Source organism: Motacilla alba, chromosome 24 (genome assembly GCF_015832195.1).
Source record: "Motacilla alba alba isolate MOTALB_02 chromosome 24, Motacilla_alba_V1.0_pri, whole genome shotgun sequence".
NCBI lineage: Eukaryota > Metazoa > Chordata > Aves > Passeriformes > Motacillidae > Motacilla > Motacilla alba.
In genome coordinates this window covers 2,795,524-2,809,280 of record NC_052039.1, presented here as the reverse complement: position 1 = coordinate 2,809,280, position 13,757 = coordinate 2,795,524, and the positions used below count along the sequence as shown (strand labels likewise).

At 47.8% G+C, this 13,757-nt stretch overlaps 1 protein-coding gene across 8 annotated transcripts in view; it reads right to left on the bottom strand.

The window, feature by feature from the left end:
• LOC119711303 (protein CEPU-1) overlaps positions 1-13,757 on the bottom strand; it is a 363,561-nt gene that overhangs the window by 119,111 nt on the left and 230,693 nt on the right. The window lies entirely within an intron of this gene.

Sequence of the window (13,757 nt, the reverse complement as noted above, 5' to 3'; positions counted from 1 at the left end):
AGGTTTATATCCCATTACCTGCAGTAACTGCAAATATCCTTTAAACCATAACCATGGGGCTCATCTGTGCCCAGGCTCTGAATTTCCAGGGCTCTGAGCTCCATCATTTAGCAAATTAAGCAAACTCCAGGGACAGCCCTGCCCCTCCAAATCTGAGCAATCACTCCCCATGCCAGGATGTTTCCTGCTCTGCCATGGGACTTGAGCCCAGGCTTCCACACGGGACCAAATGTCCACCAGGAGACATCAGTGTCCTCGTTTGCCCTCAGTTCCTTCTCTGCTGTCCCAACCCGTGCCTCACGGATGTGGCCAGTGCCCCATGCCCAGCTCCCGGAGCTGCACTGTCAGTGTTACAATCCTCAGCCAACGGGAAGGTCAAGCAGAGCAAAAGCTCCCATTGAGCCACAAATCCTCTGCTCACCTTCCTTCTGAAGGGCCATCAATTACTCGGGGCTGTCAGGATGATAAGGCAGCCCGGCCTCCACAATAAGGAGGATATTCCAGCTAATAACTTCCCATTAAGCTCCTCGGAGCTGGATGTTTTCCATGCTTTTCTGCAGGGCTGCTGCCAGGCCTTGTTTGCTCTCCTTACCCAGCTAACTCTTGAAGGGATATGGCTTGAGGCACTGTTGTAAAATGAGATCTCTACCACCAATCCTGCTGGAAATCCCTGGCAGAGCTGGACAGAGAAACCACAACCTCCGAGTTTTTGCTCTGATCCCAGCTTAGCCTTTCTCTTCCAAAGGAAGATGACAGCATTCAACACAGAAGATATAAACAAATTAAAAGAAAACAAAAAAAAAGAAATGGAAAAATCCTCTTATCTGTCACTTCTGACCAGTTTATTGCCTGCAAGCACATTCCTAGCATGCTGAAGGGATGCCAGGAGAGGATGGCTGGGACGTTATATTTCACTTTTTCTCTTCTTGGTGTTAACTAACCTTCAAATGTCCTTCCCTACAAACTGAGAGGTGGATGGAGAGGTGAATCTCAAGTTCAGGGTTAGTTTACGATGCTGACCTGAAGATCCACGTTTTCATGCCTTCACTTTTTCAGCACATCCTGCACCTCCTCCTCATCCTTCCCAGCAGCTTGTCCTGCCAGGGCCAACAACCACATCACCATGCACACCAGGATTAGGATGGACCCTTCCTTCCCTTCCTAATCCCAGGTGGGAAGTATATCAGGGATGCTCAGGGAACTACCCCAAAGCACTCCTTGTCCTGCATTTCTCAAGAGTGCAGAACTGGGCTGGTCTTGTGGGGATTACCTTCACCTCAGGAAATTTGCTTGAGGAAAAAGAAATCTCTGTTCCATTAATGCTTCATAAAAATTTTACAAGGTTTCTGCTAAAGGAAGGAAAACAAACAGAGATGATGTCGGCACCCAAGCACTCTTGAAATCAAACATTCTTTCTCTAATGCATTTTTTTTATATAGTACCAATCAGAAAGGCAATCAAGCACGAAGCCCACAGCTCCCAGTGCTTCCATTTCCAGCATGTGAATATTTTCCAGCTCAGGACATTCACTCCCAGTGCTTCCACACAACCACATGTCCCACAGAGTCTCTGGAGCAGCTGGTGAGATGAACACCAAAAAAACCACCCAGAAAGCCAAGGACAGCACATCCCTGACAGGATCCTGATTTTGATGGAATTCATTAGCTTCACTCCACCAGCATCTAGGGCTGGAACGGGATCGATGTGCATGGGTACTGTGAGTGTTTTCCAGGCACATGGGGATGGGGGAGGGACGAAGCTCCTGTCTTTCCCTAATAAAGGTGGAAGCTTTCCATGCACCACAGCATTAACAACTCCTTCATTAAAATCCAGATCCTAGGCTGTTTTTCCAGCAGGGAATGGTGCAGCACAGCCAGGATAGTAATGAGAGGTTTGCCATTAAATCCACAGCTGAGGTCTGGTCCGGGCAGAGACATTTGGAAACCGAGTACCTGAGTCAGCTCAAGACCTGTCTAATCAGTCTGGGAAAATGTCAAAGGTATTTCTGCAGTGTTCACTGGCCAAAAAGACCCAATAATCTCTTTTTCCCCCTTGTTCCTTTGTTTTTCTGAGACCTTCCCTTTCTCTGCAGAAATATTCTGCTGTAAACATAGATGGCTCCCAAAAATCAGGCTTCTTCATAAACTGTATATTAAAAACCAACCCCCCAAAGAAAACTCTGCAGCTGAATACAAAACATAGTTATTGGACAGCTGCATAGTGACAGTGATGAGGAACAAACCCACCCAAAGTAAAGGGGAAAAGAAGTAAATAAGGAAAATACCAAGGAAAAAAATTCTGCTGAGAACTCAGGAGACATTAATTGTCCAAGATCAAATGTGTATGGATAAAATATACATTAGTCTCATAAATCTACATCATACAGACAGACACAATGCTAAATATATATTAATTACTTTGTAAAACTTGAAATTGAAAGCTCTATTTTCATCCATACATGGCTTTTGCTCCCTTCACCATCCACAGGTTCTGAGAAAGGAAAACATCTTTTTCCCTGAACAACTGCACAGTGATTTGGGATAACTCCCAGGAGATGGGAAGGGTGCACTTGATGAAGCCACCAGCATCCCACCTCTGCAGCAAGACCCTGGCTCTACCTACCTCAAGCCCCTCAGCTCTCACCTCCAGCCTCTGTTAAACAGATGTTCATTCCAAGCAGAGGAATGAAACCCTTTAGAGCCTTTGGAGGAGGAGAATCCCATTTCCCAGAGCCTGCTAACACCCCAAGAATCCACACTGCACCCCACTATCCACAGCCTGGCTGTGCTCCATTCCCAATGGAACAAAAAGCATCCCAGCTGCCAAATGAAGCCAGAGGAGATGGACTCTCCCATCCATCTCCCCCGGAAACTTCACCGAGCTCTCTGTGGGTGTCTAAGCTGGTTAAATACATGGGGGTCTCCCGAAACACATTGGGAATAAGTCAGATTAGGGGAGCTGCATTTCTATCTTGTATTTCCCAAACCCCTCTACATCCCCCAGGCTGCAGCCAGAGCTGCTGAGCATTAGCAGGGAGCAGTAGGAGAGAAACCCACAAGCCTAAGAGAAAAGGAAAAAAAAAATAGCAATAAAGGCTTTGCTGCCTCCATGGCTGGCTCTGGAGAGGCTGGGAGGGTGGTTAATGGATGTCAGTTCTGTTTCCATTGAAGAAAAGAAAAATCAATGAAGCCTCTTAGGCAGGCAGGGCACAGCCATGGCCCTCGTGCTGCTTTGCCTTCTCCTCACCCACAAACAGAGCTTGGATCCACATTTTCCAGCTCGGGAAGCAGAGCCAAGCAGCCCTATGGGTTCCTATAGAGGCAGGAGAAACAGGAACATCCGTAACCTAATCCTCCACGCTGCCTCTTTACCTGCAGATGTTCACTCCCATGGATTTCTGCAGCGACGGCTGTGCTGGGGTGGGAAGAACCTCAGCTCAAACTGCCATGTTGGCAGAGACCCCACTGCAGATGTAATTATAAAGCTAAAATTCTCTTTCCAACTACTTTTGGGGTTGAGTTTTTTATTGTACTCCTGTGGTTTTGCCACACTGACACGAGCAGCGCTTTGCTGGCAGAAGGGACCCGCTCTGGGTGGTCTCCGTAGAGCTGGAGTTGGATTTTTCCCTTTACTGCCTCTGTTTCAGCCTCTCATGCAGAAAAGATGCAGCTCAGACATTTCGTTAGCACTAAAAAGAATACTAATGAACTTGCAGGTTGCTGGGCGAGGCACCTAATGACAAGCCACATGCAGAACTGCTTAGCTGAGTCTCCTGGAAGTTGCAGGGATGAGATTTGAATGGACTCAGGATGCAACAACTCACCAAAAAAGCCATTTCTTCGCCTATTTCTGCTTAGTGCAGTACCAGGTGTTTTCCTGCTGCTCAACACCCTCATGAGGCTCTAATACACCTGATCAATGTTAGATATTTTCTATTCTGATTCTGCAACTTTCTCTAAATGCTGGGGTTGGGATTTATCACCCCACCAGCCAAGTTCAGCCATTTGGACCCTGTTCTGTAGCAAATGGAGAGAAAGAGGCACTGCTAGGACACAATCTGTCCGACCTATTTTAGACACCTGCCTTAGACTGGGATGAATTGCACCCCAAAAAGGCCCGTTGCTCCCCAGTGACTGCAAAGGGGGACTGGACAAACATGCTCAGACACAGGCATCCATCATCTCAGACACCTGCAGTTACAGGAACAGGTATCCCAGACTGCCCTTCCTTTTCTGGGCTCCTATGGAAATGCTCACGGATCAAGTTTTGACAGAATTTTTGTCAGTTCCTTTGCTTTTTCTCTCTTCTCCTTTAGCCCATGTCCTCCTGTAGTGAACAAGAGACAGGACTCGGAGAGATGGGCTGGTCCCCCTCTGTTCCCAAGACCTGCTTGGATCAGATACCTAATTTGTGGATGCCAAAATTTCTGGATGGATCTAACTGGGAGCACAGAATCACAACATCCATGACAGAATCAAAGCATCCTGGTTTAAGACATGAATGAAGCAGTCTCCTACAAGAGCACACTGCTCTCCCAAAGTTCATGTCTCACTCAGGCTGAGAGAGCCCTCCCAGCCCTTGGCGGAGGAGCTCTTCAGCAAACAGATGCCTGAAAATACAGCTGCAGCATCTTGGGGTAAGGATCAGAGCTCTGGAAAAGCGTGGATGGGGCTCATTTTGGAGAGGAAGCTGTTGAGTTACCAGAAATACAAGATAAAGCACCACATCCCACCTAAGGAAAAGTCCATCTCCACCGAGGAGCTTTCTACAGCACCAAAAAATAGACTCAAATCTAATATCTCTCGTGCTGGGGGAAAGTTGGATACGGATCCCATTTTCCAAACTGCCTTGTCTCCAAATAACATACCCTCATACATTTTTAGCCTTGAGTCCTACTGGGATGAGCTTATTCAATCGTGCTTTTCACCTGCACACCTCTGTCTAGCAATCTTCCCCAATAATTCGTGAAGCCTTTGGCCAATTTTAACTAAATTTGACAGAGGAACAGATGGCTCAAAGACATTAAGTACCTGCAAGTCTAGTGCAGATAGGCAGCCAGGTACAGGAGAGGGATGGTGCGAGTGCCCCACGGAGGGAAAGGCCACAGGAAAATGAGATTCATCCTCATCTGAACCTCAGAGAATCCACTCAGCACAAAGCCTTTCCAAACGTCCTCACCACAGGCAGCAAATCATTGACTCCTACTTGGATTAAAATGAAGTAAACTTAAAAGAACCCCGGCTTTATCGGCCTCCGTGCCAGTCAGAGGATGGATTTTGCATATGAAATCAGAGCCTGTGTGACAACTCAGACAAAGGAGGAAAACCAACACGGAAGGAAAGTCAAGTTGCTGCCAGCACCAAGGAACTGCAGGAAATCTTGCACCAAACCTTCCCACGTCTGTCCAAAGCCCTTGGATGCTGCAGGCGGGGTGAGGGGATGACTGATGCAGCAAATTTTAGGTGGTTCCTGCACCAAATTTTTCTTGGCTCCATTCAAGACATTTCTTGCATCAAGGGAGGGCGCAAAACACACGATCTCAGCGGCCCTGGGCTCGCCCGGCACGCCAGACGCCAGTAATAGAGCCCCTCATCTATTTCCCATCAATGTATCTTCTTAATGAGGGAAGATGGCTTTTTAATAAATAAAAGCTTTCACCAAAAATAGCTGCACGGTCATCTATAATCCCCTGAAAACTTCTAAAGGTCCAAAGTTGAGGCGCAAAGCACAGAGCAAGAGTCAGTGGGGGGTGGTGAGGAAATAGGGCAGCCACTCCCAAAGCTTTACAGCCAGGAAGAAATGCAGAACACCTTTTCTGCACACACCTGCACATGCCTCACCCTCCCAGCACTAGAGCCGCGTCAAAAGCATTTTGCAAACTAATATTCCCAAAGTCCCAGAGCTTAGGCAAGTACTTTTGTTTCTATTTCAGTGCAGGGGGAAAAGAGGCAAAGAGCAGCAGAATTACTTCATCAGAGAGGGTGAGCTGGTGGCAGAGTGAGGACGGAGGAGGCACCAGCACCCCCGAGCCAAAACCAGGGAGGGATTAGGCACTGAGCCTCGTGGCCACCTCCTCTTTCGTGTCTATCAGCACCATCTCCCCTCTCCTCCAAGTAAAGCAGATTTGTCCACAAAATCAGCTCCGGGTGGTGCAGCCTCGCCCAGCAGGTACAGATGGACTCGCTGATCAAGATGAATCATTTGGCACGTTCCAATGACCCGGGCGCAACCGCAGAACGGGCTCTTTGCTCAGGGCCCTCTCCAGGGCCGGGGCATCGGGGACAAAAATGAGAGGAGCCTCCAAAACAGGCAGGACCACCACATCTGGCCCCTCTAGCTCATCTTCCCCCTCCCCACCAAGGTCTGGCTTGTTTGCCTCACCGAAGCCCCCACCCTGCTCTCAGACAAGGTTAATAGGGTAGAGAGAGAGCATCTGTTTATGAGAAGGTTATCAAGTGAAAGGCAGTAACGCAGCCTCCAAACCAGCTTTTCATAGCCTCTTACTTATTATTTAATTTGGCTCCAGTACGTGAAATTAGGCTAATGGCTGTTAAGTGGTTAAGGCACGCACATTGTCCATCTGCCGAGAAGGCTCCAGGCCGTTGTTCTGTTTCAAAGGCTAAGGAGGAAAAATAATATGAGAGTTGCATGCTGTTAGTTTGAGAGCTCATAAATGCATTTTTTCCCTCTTTCCCTCGCTTTTATATTTCTTTTATCTCCAGTGCTTTGCCTCTTGCAGCATTAGGAACTTCTGGAAAGCGAGTTACTGGCTTTATTATTTTTTTTTTTTTGTCGGTGCTCTTATGCCTTTTTTTGCCTTTATTTTTTTTTCTTTCTAAGCGAAGGGAAGGGTGAGCCAGCCCGTTCCAGTAATGCCACAGCCACCAGCTGTTGCAGCCTTCCCATTCAGCCGAGCTCAGTGCAGCATCCCCCATTTGAGAGCAGGAGAATTAAGCACAAAGCCCTGAGCTTTTGTCTCTTCTCCTTGACACCAGGACTGGCAGCTTCCCTCCACCAACACAACATCAGCTCTACAGTTTTCCTTACGCACAATCTGGAACACTCAACCCCTCCCCACCTGCACTCCTTGCTGCATTTAATGAGCAGTTCTACACATTGCATGGAAGACGGGTGTTTTTCTACACATTTTAAACCTTAAATGATGCAAGCTCAGGCTGGAGCTCCCTCTTCCCTTGAGTTTTGCACGTAACCAGCACCCACACGGATTCTCGGGTGTCTCGTACAAGAGTTGAGCTCGTTCTGTCATTACTTCAGAGGAATAATGAGGTCTCTCAAAGCTTTGCTGTTTTCACGGGAGTTGTAGGAATCTAACCTCCCTGTAAAACCTGACCAAAACCAGGCAGCTAATTCACAAAAGCCAGCAGGAATGGTGAAGGGGAAAAGGGACACCTGGACCTTTCTTCCACGCATCCACAAAGAAGATGTGAATGACTTTAAGGCAGATGAGCTGCAGACAGCAAGGCTAAACTGCATGTCAAACCTAGCCAAAAATCCTTGGAATCATGGGATCACAGAATGGTTTGGGTTGCAAGTTTAAAGGTCATCCAGTCCCATCCCCTTGCCAGGAACACCTTCTACTATCTCAGCTTATTCCAAGCCCCATCCAGCCTAGCCTGGAACACTTTCAGGGACAGGGCAGCCACGGCTTCTCTGGGCAACCCATGCCAGTGCCTCAGCACTCTCACGGGGATGGGAATTTCATCCCAATATTCCACCTAACCCTGCCCTCTCACAGTGGGAATGCATTCCTCTTTGTTCCATCAGGCAAGGGAAACTGCTTTACCTGATAGCAGCCCTGGGAAGGAGGGGACTCTGAGGAGGGGAACAGCAGGCAGAAAAGAGAAGGGAAGGAACCCTCCAGCCACTGCAAAAAATAGGAGCCCAAAACCATCTCTGTCCCTCGTGTAGGAGCTGAGCTGACTCTGAGTGAGGAGGGTTATTTATGGGGACACGAGGAAGGAGAAGGCAGCTGACGAGCAGATCTCATTTTCCTCCATTACTGCAACAACCCCACTTGAAATCCAACTTTATTTCTTCCTTTCCAAGCCAGCAAAAAAATAAATAACTGAATGCCACAAACAAAGTCAGCCTTCCATCCTTGTTATCCCCTGATTTTGCCAGAGGCTAGCGGGGTGGTTTCAGACTCGCAGCAGGGGAAACAAGCAGCAGTTGGCAGCACCAGGAGAAAAGATTGGAGCATTTACCAACAGGCTTGTCCCCTCACCTCTCCCAAAAGGAGCCCCCAGTGCTGCTTTTCCACAGAAACACTTTTCCAGGGCATAGCTGTGGCATCCAGGCTTGCCATCTGCTCCATCTCCCCTGGCTTTATCCCTCTGTACTGCCTCTCTCACCAGGTATCTGCATGAATTACTCCTCCCCACTTGTACCTTTGTACACAACGTATGTAAAGATAAATACATATTTGTCTTTTAATTTTTTTTTTTGCATATATATTTTTTTTTACACACTGGGGGTTGGCACTAGATTAACATTAAGGCCCCTTCCAGCCCGAGCATTTCTATGATCCCATGATAAACAGACACAAATTTGGTCTCTGCGTGTGCCAATGGCTGACACGTGCACAACGAATTGTGCTCAGGGGGTGCTTTGTTATAACACTCAACCCCTAAATTCCCAGCCCTATACTCATTTTGACACTGCTTCTCTGCTGAACCTGACCCAAAACACACCATCCAGACCGTGTTTTCTGAGGAAAGATATGAGGAAAACAGGAAATTAAGCTGCTGGTGCTGCCTGACGGGAGGATGAAGCGGCTGTGTGCTGGAATAAGCACCAAAGCGAGATGCTCAGCCCATGTCCTGCAGCTCTGCACCTGCTTGTGCTGACAAATAACTGCCCAGCCTGCAGAGCATTCTGGGACTATGGAAGGGAGAGGATTCACAGAAAACTGCCCAGATTTGGTCAGCCAGTGCAGGAATCTCATGCTGGTGCAGCAGTTTCTGGGGGGGAGTGAGCTTGTGCAATATTTTTATTTGACACTGGCAGAAGCCCTGCTCCGACACATTTTTCCCTGTTCTGCTGCCAGCACTGCTTAATTCCCGTGGCAGGCTGGCGGGAGCGGTGAAGCGATCCTAGCAGAAGTCTGACACCAGGAGAGTTCTGTGTGAATAGCATATCCTGCAAATCTGCAGGATAGAGAACATCTGAAAACCAGGTTAAGGGATAAATACTGACAAGCCCTGACTGGAGAACAGAGCGTTCATTCAAACACCTGCATGAACGGGAGGATTGTTATGGTTTTCCCTCTAAATGCTGCTGAACCAGGTGATAGAGCCACATGGAAAACCAGAAGGAGGAGGCAATTCAGAACCTCCAACCTGCTCCTGGAGCGTGGGGGGCTTCCATCTGAAATTGGGGAAGTTGGCAGGGCAGGGTTTGCAGGAAGCATCCTTCAAGGAGTCCTACCCCTTAGCATGCTGCCAGGGAGCATATGCAAGGAAGAGAAGGATTACAGCACTTTGCTTCTGATCATTCCTGTTTTGAAGGGGGTTTTTGGCCTTAGTCGCCAGCAATTTTGGCAAGAGGTTTCCCAAGCACTGAGCTGGCAGTTGTAGGGAAGAGGGTGGCTTTATCCAAGACATAAAAATCCAGGGAGATGGCTTTGAACTAAAGCTGATGCAGGAGAAAGACAAAAAGGAAATATCCTCATGGGCACAGCAGCTGCTTCAGAGACAGCAGGGAAAATTTGTGGAGAGGAGGCTGAGCTCAGAGAAGAGTTTTTCCCAGACTGCAGGATCACAGTGTGGAAGGAGGAGACCTGAGGAGCATAAGCTCCATATTTTTCCTCTGATTCCTTTAAGAAAGGGAATATTTGACCCCCTCCTCTTGTCTCAGGGGAGCAGGGAAAGAGGACACGCTGCTCACAGCCTGCAGCCTTGCTGGTGGGACGGGAAATTGCTCTGCTCCTGCTGGGATCTGCAGCCCTGGCCTCTATGGGGAGTGATGGATGAAAGGGAGGGAGAAGAGGAGGAAGCTGTGTCTTAAGGCTCTGCAGCAGCAAATGGCCTCAGCGATTAGAACTGAGTGGGCAGCTGTGTATCACTCTGGATTTTCTGCCTGTTTCATCACTAGCAGTGACTCAGGAATATTCTTCATCGCCCTCAAGCGAGGATATGATCATTTTCTGCCACTTGAGATGAAGCTAATTTTACAGCAGCTTAGAGGGAGAGAGATGTCATGTGCTGATTTCTGTACTGTCTGCATCACCCAGTGCTGCAGCACGGCCAGGCCTTAGGTGCTGACAGCTGGAAGTTAAACCACCCTGCACCAGGACAGAAAATCCAGGGAAAGGGGGTTTGGAGCTGCAGGGCCCAGAAATACGAGAGGAGAAAAGCAGCACAAAATCAAGAATTCCCAGCAAGGAGAAACCTAACAGCATCCCTTCCCCAGGTTTATAGAATCCCAGCGTGGTTTGGGATGGATGGGACCTTCAAGATCATCTTGTTCCACCTCCTGCCATGGGCAGGGACACCTTCACTATCCCACGTTGCTCCAAGATGGCCTTAGATGCTTCCAGGGCTGAGGCAGCCACAACTTTTTTGGACAACGTGTGCCAGTCCTGTTTATTAGTAGGAAAAGCATCCTGACTGCCTGAAGGTGTAGAATCTGCACCTGACAAGACAAGTGTGCTGAGCCAGACTGATGAACAGAAGGCAGATCTCAAAGGGCTGATCTCACCGCTCAAATCTAACCAGCCTCAGAGACTCCAGATTTACCAGAACCAAACCCTGGTGAGAGAGTAGGCCACTTTTCATAGAATCCCAGAATGGTTTGGGTAATGGAAGCAACCTTAAAGTTCTTCTCCATCCAACTCCCTGCCATGGGCAGGGACACCTTCCACTAGACCAGGTTGCTCAAAGTGAAAAGCATTCACAAGGCTGGTGCCAAATCACTCCCTTGGCACATCAGATCCTGGGTCTGGCTGAGCTCCCCCTCTGACCCTATCAGAGCTACCCACGGAGCCGGGATGAGATGGCAGCAGAACCAAGTGCCACCACTGACACTGCAGCTGGACCGCCCGGGCTCCTGGCTGGGAACCAGCCCTACGGCCACATTCAGATGGGTTTTCTTGCTCACTGCTCAGGCCATTTATTTATTTTCGAGATGCAAAAGCTGCCTTCTCACCAGGCCCTGGCAGTGCCTCACCAGGCTCCCTGTGCGAAGCCACAGTGTCCCAGCCCCCACCCAGCATGTGATTCCTTGACAGCCCTGGATTTGGGAGCTAACTGGCAGTGGTGGCTGCCTTTGCAGGGGAAACGGAGCAGTACTGCCAGCTTTTAGTGACAAAGGGAGTGTTTATAACAGGCACGGTGACAGCTGTCCGAATGCCACATTTATTTACAAAACGTTAGTTAAATTACTGACAGTTGGCGCCGCGCAGGGAAGCTGAGAGGAAGAGCTGACACGTCCCCGGCGTGCTCATTCGCCAGCCCCACGGTGCCTCTCAGCAGCCTCCCTTTCCAGCGTGGGTGGCACAGCCCTTTGCTCAGGGTGTCACCTGCAGCTTCTGTCCTCCCCTTCCCACCAAACCTGCAAGGGGATCACCCTGCAACTCCCACCGACCCCAGAGAGTCAGAGCCATCTGGGTGGGTGAAGTTCCTCCTAACAATGCACGGCCACCAAGCCTGCAGCCTTTTCTAGAAAGATCAAGAGGATGTTGATCACCCCGTGATCCCTTCAGCAGTTCAGATTAATTCAGGCAGTGCCACTTGAATGAATGGAGGTCACCAAGAGCACCTCTGGATGGCCAAAAATGTCTGTGTTGTTTTCAGACTCACAGAGGTGTCTGAGGTGAAGGCCCCGTGTCTGCTGAGCAATGTCAACAGTCTGCAAGCTGCTGGCTTGGAACCAGCAAGGAAATTGCAGCTGCCATCCTCCAGGAGACAAGGACAACAGGAGAAATTTAGGAGCCCAGCTGACATGCACCAGCGAAAGCATCTCCCCTGACCAACCACCTCCATGACAAAGCAATGACAACCCAAGATGGGATTTCGACTTTCTGACCACAGAATTGCTCAGGCTGGAAAAGACCTCTAAGACCATCAACTCCAACCATTCCCCCAGGCCACCACTCACCCATGTCCCCAAGTGCCACATGCACTTTGAAATCCCTCCAAGGGCTTTTCAATCCCTCCAAGGATGAGGACTCCACCACCACCTGGGGCAGTCCATGCCAGTGCTTGACAGCCCTTTTGGTACAGAAATATGCCCTAATACCCAAACTAAATCTCCTCTGGTGCAATTTAAAATTGTTTCCTCTTGTCCTATCACTCATTACTTGTGAGAAGAGACCGACCCCCACATCCTGCCCTGCCACAGAATGAAGAGAGGAAAGAGAGTCCTTAATTCCACTGGTCAAGGCCAACAAGATGCCTTTGGCTCCTCGTGTTTGTAGAGGACTAAATCACATCACTTGCACACACACACCATGAGGAACCTCCAGACTGCTCCCTCCCAAAACTGCTGCGTTCTGCCCTGACTCTCACACCGTGGAAGTTTGCAGAGCAAACAGGGTCCTGACGTGCCTTGGCCAGCTGGAAATTTGGCCTTGGAAAACATCATTCAAAATAAACTTTGCCTGATTCAAAACAGAGCATTTCTTCCACATAGTAGTAAGTAATGGCAGGGGTGAAGTCTGATGGAAAAATTGAACCCAAGTTGTAAAGCAGTTTTGAGGTGAGTAGGGAAATATTTATTTTCAGCTAAAGGGAAACTGTGTGTGTCCAGCAATCCTTCCCTTCTGAGACTGAATGAAATCAGAATCTCTCTATTTCCTATTAAACACATTTATACCAAATCTTGCTTTAGCTTCATCAGAGAACTTCCTGTAACATTTGAGATGATGCTTCACTGAACTCACAAACTCACATAAAAGGAAAGAAATACTATTTTTCCAAGCAAACCCAAACTTGCCCTCTCCCCCTCAAGGGAATTCTAAATCAAATCCTTTCCAGTCAAGGTATGCAAGAAAGAAATTGATTGTTTAATAAAAATATCTGTGTTTGAATTAAAAAAAAAAAAAGAAAAAGTATTTTCTTATTTAACAAATTATTAAAATAAATTATAAAAATTTTATATTTATATAAAATTTATATTTATATTTATTAAAAATTATTTAACAAATTATAAAAAATTTTTGAATGAAAGTAGACACAGGTGCTCTCCCAGCTCCTGCTGAATAGTAATGGAAGAAAAAGAACTTGGAAAATACTTCCTTGAATTTTCACCTCAGTCACCCTTCCTTTGAGCTCATCAAGAGCTTTCTACTGGACTGTAAGAGAGGAAAAGGGATGCAAGATAATTAAAAGTTATCTTTATGGTTTTTAAGTTTATTTAAGGAATAAAGCCCTACACATATAATTGAGTGCATTTGGAGAACTGAAGGATAAGAACCCAAGTACGCCTTCAAATATTAGTGCTGTGCCTATCTGTAGGTCCAAAGTATCTTGAGATTTGGTAGTGTCTCCAAGCCTGGAGCTGCCCTGCTCTCCTTTCATACCTTTGAGAATTTGCTTTTCTCAACAGCTTCCTCTCATGCTTCTTATTAGAGATGAGTAAAAACCATGAGGCTGAAAAACACGCTGGTTTTGCTGAACTGAGGATGTGAAGCTGCGAAAATAATGATCCCACCATGACAAAAAAAGGGAAAAAGAGACTCAAAAATCCCAAGTAATGAATGTTTGGATCATGGCTGGGGCTCTGCATGTGTCTGATAA